The sequence below is a fragment of the Triticum dicoccoides genome, chromosome 1B (assembly GCF_002162155.2).
Source record: "Triticum dicoccoides isolate Atlit2015 ecotype Zavitan chromosome 1B, WEW_v2.0, whole genome shotgun sequence".
In the NCBI taxonomy this organism is placed as follows: Eukaryota; Viridiplantae; Streptophyta; class Magnoliopsida; order Poales; family Poaceae; genus Triticum; species Triticum dicoccoides.
In genome coordinates, this window is record NC_041381.1 from 366,241,940 (window position 1) to 366,249,143 (window position 7,204).

Sequence of the window (7,204 nt, forward strand, 5' to 3'; positions counted from 1 at the left end):
GTGATGTGCATGAGCCGCTGGAAGGTTTCCCCCGCGTTGCGTAGCCCGAATGGCATGCATGTATAGCAGTACACTCCACACGGGGTTAAGAAGGCCGTCTTTTCCACGTCTTCCACCGCCATCTTGATTTGGTGATACCCGGAAAAGGCATCCAAGAAGCATAACAGGTCACACTCGACGGTGGAATCGACGATCTGGTCGATGCGAGGGAGCGGGAACGGATCTTGCGGGCATGCTTTGTTGAGGTTGGTGAAGTCGACACACATGCGCTCCTTTCCTCCCTTCTTTGGCACAACTACAGGGTTGGCCAGCCAATCCGGGTATCGGACCTCGCAAATAACCCCCGCGGCTTCTAGCTTGCGGGTCTCTTGGACAATGAAGGCCTGCTTTTCAGTGGACTGCCTTCTCGCCTTCTGCTTCACAGGACGTACGTTGGGGCACACATTGAGGTGGTGTTCGATTACGCCCCGTGGGATCCCTGCCAGCTGATCGGGCTCCCAGGCGATCACCTTCTTGTTTGCACGCAGAAACTTGACCAGGGCTTCCTCCTGTTCGGGCTCGAGGTTGGCGCCTATGGTGAAAGTGGCGTTTGTGGACCCGTCCTCGTCGACAGGTATCTGCTTGGTCTCCGCCTTGTCTTGGGTGAACAACTGCTTCTTCTTGGTCGGCGCAGCCCCCTTGGGCTTGAGGGTTTTCCGCATTGGCGGGCCGCGCTGCAGCCGCCGTCTTGAGGGAGAGCTTGGGTGCTCGCAGCGCACCTTCGGTGTCCCCAGGCACGGTGAGGACGCCGTTGCTCCCGGGCATCTTCATGAGGTTGTACCCCGGGTGAGTCGCGGCCATGAATTTGGCCAGTGCTGGATAGCCAAGGATGGCATTGTAGGGGAGGCCGATGGGGGCAATGTCGAAGTCGACCAGTTCCGTGCGGAAGTTGTCGTAGGTGCCGAAGGTCACCGGAAGCCGGATTTGTCCCAAGGAGCTGGACGACCCTCCTCCTACGCCCGAGAAAGGCCGGCTGGGCTGCAGCCGCTCCCGGGGTATGCAGAGGAGGTTGAAGGCCTCGACTGAGAGTACGCTGAGGCCGGCGCCACCGTCAATGAGGGTCCTAGTGACGGCCACCTGGCAGATGGTGGGTGTGCACAGCATGGGGAGCGCACCCGAGCCGGCCGAGTTGGTGGGGTGGTCCCCAGAGTCGAAGGTCGGCCCGGCCGATGGTTTCGTCCGGCCAGAGGGAGCCCCCTGCCGCATGGAGGCGGCGCCGACCCGGCGGACGAATGTCTTGACATGGGGCTGGAGGGCGGCGCCTGCGAGCTGCCCAGGAGGGTCGCGACGACCGGAGGAGCCGGCGTGACGGGGCGGGTGATGAAGAAGCTGCGCGGCTCCTCCCCAGAGGTCGCCGAGGAGCACAGGGGCGATGCTTGCTACATGTTCCCCACCGGACCGGTGGCGGTGTTGACGGCGGGCGATGAGGAACGACGAGGGCGCCCGCCGACGGGAGCCGCCCAGGCGACATGGGAGGCGAGGGCGGCTCGACGCTCGGCGCGAGCCCGACGAGCGTCAGGCATGGTTGCGGTGGTCGGGGAAGAACGAGGCGACGGAAGGCAGGTTCTGGCGCACCCCTACATGGCGCGCCAAATGTCGGATTTCGGGTTCCGGCAGATCCTTGAGGTTCGAACACTGGGGTGGGCGCGGAGATTCAACCCTCTACCGTCTCGCACCTCGCCGAATCGCTGGGACCTAAACTACTAAACAGAACAGCACAAGAGACACAAGATTTATACTGGTTCAGGCCACCATTGTGGTGTAATACCCTACTCCAATGTGTGGTGTGGTGGATTGCCTCTTGGGCTGTTGGGGAACAATACAAGGAAGAACAGCCTCGCGAGGATCTGTTCTTGGCTGGTGCGATGAACTGATGAGAGGGGTTCAGTCGCTCTAACTACTGGTTTCTTGGTGAGGATCCAGATTGCCTCTACCCTGGGGGTGGCTAGTCCTATTTATAGGCGAAGGCCCTGGGCCTCTTCCCAAATATTGAGCGGGAAGGGCACCAACAATTGGCCATTTTGAAGGGGAACAGCGGGTACACCTATCCTGACTAAAGTTGGTCCTCGCCTGCCAAAGGCTCTGGTGATGACGCCGGCTTGGGCTCCATGATGACTCCCTTCCAGCCGTTGGGCTGGGCTTGGTCTTGTTGCACCGAAATGGATGCCTTTGCTTGATACTCTCGCCTGCGCTTGCTCCCTTTGCACCAAAGAGGAAGGGAGGACACTGCGCGGGCTGGCGCCCGATTGGCTCCCTTGGTCGTCATGGCTTGCGTCATGGGCACCTCGCGAGGTACCCTGCCTTGAACTCTCCGCCTCCTCATGAGCCAGCCTGACGAGGCCGTGCCTGAGGAAGCTCCTTGTCGTCCGCCCCGCGAGGCTTGGCCCCTCGCGAGGGTCTTGAGCTTGCGTTGATGAAGATGGGTTGTGCTGGGCCTCCTTTGAGCCACGCCGCAGGCCGCAGGCAGGCAAGTCTGGGGACCCCTGTTCCCAGAACGCCGACAGATTGCTCCATGCTACTTTATCTACTGTTTTGGACTATATTGGGCTTTATTTTCCACTTTTATATTATTTTTGGGACTAACCTATTAACCGGAGGCCCAGCCCAGAATTGTTGTTTTTTGCCTATTTCAGTATTTCGAAGAAACAACATATCAAACGGAGTCCAAACAGAATGAAACCTTTGGGAACGTGATTTTCTCATCAGATAAGATCCAGGAGACTTGGACCCTCCGTCAAGAAAGCCATGAGGCGTTCACGAGGGTGGAGGGCACGCCCCTCCCCCCTGGGCGCGCCCCCCTGCCTCGTGGGCCCCTCGGAGCTCCACCGATGTACTCCTTCCCCCTATATATACCTACTTACCCCCATTAGACCAGAGAAGGAGCCAAAAAACCTAATTCCACCGCCGCAACCTTCTGTATCCACGAGATCCCATCTTGGGGCCTGTTCTGGAGCTCTGCCGGAGGGGGCATCCACCACGGAGGTCTTCTACATCATCACCATAGCCCCTCCGATGAAGTGTGAGTAGTTTACTTCAGACCTTCGGGTCCATAGCTAGTAGCTAGATGGCTTCTTCTCTCTTTTTGGATCTCAATACAATGTTCTCCCCCTCTCTCGTGGAGATCTATTCGATGTAATCTTCTTTTTGCGGTGTGTTTGTTGAGACCGATGAATTGTGGGTTTATGATCCAACTTATCTATGAATAATATTTGAATCTTCTCTGAATTCTTTTATGTATGATTGAGTTATCTTTGCAAGTCTCTTCAAATTATCCGTTTGGTTTGGCCAACTAGATTGGTAGTTCTTGCAATGGGAGAAGTGCTTAGCTTTGGGTTCAATCTTGCGGCGTCCTTACTCAGTGACAGAAAGAGTTGCAAGGCACGTATTGTATTGTTGCCATCGAGGATAACAAGGTGGGGTATTTATCATATTGCATGAATTTATTCCTCTACATCATGTCATCTTGCTTAAGGCGTTACTCTGTTTTTTAACTTAATACTCTAGATGCATGCTGGATAGCGGTCGATGAGTGGAGTAATAGTAGTAGATGCAGAATCGTTTCGATCTACTTGTCACGGATGTGATGCCTATATACATGATCATTGCCTAGATATACTCATAACTATGCTTAATTCTATCAATTGCTCAACAGTAATTTGTTCACCCACCGTAGAATATCTATGCTCTTGAGAGAAGCCACTAGTGAAACCTATGGCCCCCGGGTCTATTCTCATCATATCAATCTCCATCACTTTATTTACTTGTTTTGCCTTTACCTTTTTTACTTTGCATCTTTATACCAAAAATACCAAAAAATAATATCTCTATCAGATCTCACTCTCGTAAGTGACCATGAAGGGATTGACAACCCCTAAGCGTTGGTTGCGAGTTGCTATTGTTATGTGCAGGTACGAGGGACTTGCGCGTGACCTCCTACTAGATTGATACCTTGGTTCTCAAAAACTGAGGGAAATACTTACGCTAGTGTGCTGCATCACCCCCTCCTCTTCGGGGAAAACCAACGCTAGCTCGAGACGTAGCACCCCTCCTCCATCTGCTCCGGTGTGGTGCCCGACGAGCCAATCGGCGTGGCTTGCAGTCGAAGATGAAGAATAGGCTCTCTGTTTGTTCTTGGGCTCTAATTGCTTCAGGAAAGTAAGTAATTTAATTTCACCTACATAGATAACTTTGCCTTGCGTGTTCTACATTTAAATTTCTGTAATTGTTTCAGGAGCAGGAATATGCTTTTCAACTAATTTGATATCTACATTTAGAGCCCAAACAAGATTTGAAACCCTGGATCCAAACCAACTGTATTTTACTTCTCCATCTCCCGCAGCTATCCCAACTTCTCCAAAACAGGTTTGCCATTAGCATGATAAATCAGTCGCTGCTGAGGCCTCCTTTTTTTTTGTTTGTCTCAAGGTTGGATCTGTCAAGTTACAGTGAAGGGCATCGACGTTCCAGACACACTCCGTGCATCTTGGCTGGACTTAACAGCCCTACCCCAGCCCGGGCAGGCATGATCCCATCTGACATATCTGATATATTTGGCGCCTCATGTCAGGTCCCCCATACGTATGTCTGTCATGATCGGTCCACAAATGTCGATTCTTCTCTAACAGTCAGGTCCCCCTTATATGTACTTTTGTTGATCCGTCCACAAACGCTGATTCGTCTCCAACAGTCAGTTTCCCCGGATGTTGATCTTGAACATATTGTAATTTTTGTTTCATGTCTACCATGTTTTCTTAGATCTATTTCTTTCTTCCATATTCTTTGACCATGCGCCTGAATGGCAGACACACTTTTGTTTTACCTCAAACTGAATCTTTGTGCAGATCAATGAGGTGGTGCAACTAGCAATCAAATACTTATGACCTCTCCACCAAGAAATAGAAATTAGATACCACAGATAAGTTTTGTTATGTAAACTTTTCTGAGAACATCTTTTTATATTCAAATTTTTGCACTGTGTTCTTTTAGAAAATCCTAATAGTAGAACTTAGAGACTGACACATATGTCATCCACCTTTGCTTACAGTTTTTCGGGTTAAAAGTTCAATAGAACTCAGAATGTTATTTCTATCATTAATTTTCTCATATTTTTAGTTCAGACTTGAGTACAATAGAATAATTAATGTGTCTTTGATATTTTGCTTTCCACCCCAAAAGGCAATTCACGATATTAGCATTTTCTCAACTTTCTCAGTGGCTTGCCTTGAGCATCGAAAGGGGATTTAAAGATGGTACAGGTGCAACTCTGACATAGTCCCATGTGAAGCTGCAGATTTGGCTTTTCAGGAATTTCATTCTCAGAAATATTGTTTCTTTGCAACCTTTTTACTTTTACCAAGGTGACAAAACTGAATTTATATTGTACTCTAATTTATGGTGTAAGATGAAAGTGTATGTTGTTCTAACCTTCACATTATTATTTTAGATATGTTCCATAGCTCGCATGCATGTGACTTATTTATCATTATGTCATTCCCACATTAGTATGATGGAAATTGAAGCAATCTTATTAGTGGCTTATTTGAATCTCTATTTGTGAGCATGGGGACATCTTTATCTTTTTTGTTCGGACATCTGGTGCATTCACTTCATTTTCTCTTATGCCAGTTCTTAGTCTTTCCTCTCCTCTATTCTTTAGTTTGCCCATTACCATATTGTGTGTTGACTTCTCATAAATTGGATTTGCAACAGGGATGTATCTAATTTTCACATCGTTTGCTATTCTCTTAAATTTGCCAATTTGTGTTGTTTTATGAATTATGATTGACTCCAGAAGATTAAAAACTCTACATCTTTCCCTTTTTACATCAGCAACTATATGTTCTTCTGTTGGCTACCTTTTGTAAACTATGCGAGAAGTGACCATCAAAATTACAGAGTTGCTCAACTATTTTCACCAAACAACCATCATTTCTTGCTTTCTAATTAATTATATTGCCTCTTTGCACGTTAACGATTAATTGTTACTCTATCTAAAGAAACTATTTATTTAGTCCGGTTATGTGTAACACACGGTTTGTTTTTTTTATTTTTGGGGGTAACACAAGATTATCTTGATTGAAAACAAGTATTTTTATTTGGACCATAATCATGTATTCCTATAGATAATCCTCCCCCCCCCACCCCTCTAATATCCACATAGGATTGCTCTTGCCACATTTCCGCAGCAACGCGCGGGGCGTCTTCTAGTATGTGTAATAGCCATGGTAGCCCAGCGTAAGTTGCTTGCTTATTTATTCCTTGTTGTCTTTTTTATTTGTTTGCTTGTAGTCAGTGCAGTTCTTTTTCCGCGGTTTGCTAGTGGCCGCAATAACCTATTTTTTAAAACTAGGCCACAATAACCATGGACTACATATTTACTGTAGTTACCATGGGCCTTCTATGGGCTGTAGCATCAATGGGCCTTCTAAAGGTCGTATGATCGATAGGCCAAACATGGGCCAATAACAGACCACATTATGGGTCGTAAACGGGCTAGATTTGGAATCGTCCGTTCATGGGCCCGCAATAACGGGTTGTCGTTAATCAGTCGTATTTGATGACACTATGAAAATGTCCCAAAGGATTAACGGGCCAATTGTAACCACGGGCTGAATTTGGCCCACAAGCAGAAAAGGCCAGTAAGGGGCCGTAAGTAACCGAATGCTGGAAATGAGCCCAAGAATAAATGGGCCCTGAGAAGGCCGAAAGATAACACAGGTTGGAAACGACCCAATGGAATAATGGCCCGTTAATGGGTATAAAGCGGTACACTGTTCATTGCGGGCCAGATTCACCACGGGCCGTTAATGGGCCAAGAGTTACAAAGGGCCTCGTATGGGCCGAAAGACAACATGGGCCATACATGGGCCAGAAGTTACAACGGGCTGGAATCATATTGAACGGCCAAGATGAAGCTACTGGGCTTAATTCCGATAGGCCGTAACGGGTCGTGAGTTAGCAGGCCGTAAATGGGCTATATACGAACAGGCCGTTAACAGGCTTTCCGTGGGTCGGCTTGTTACCTTTTGACCAAGTCAAACGGGTTGGGATTTTCACCAAAATGGGACTCTGTTGGGCCATGCCATGTGTCGACGTATCATAGGCGCCTCTTGTCCAATGAATGGATGACATCTGTCCCAACGGTGAGCCAACACGTGTTTCCTCC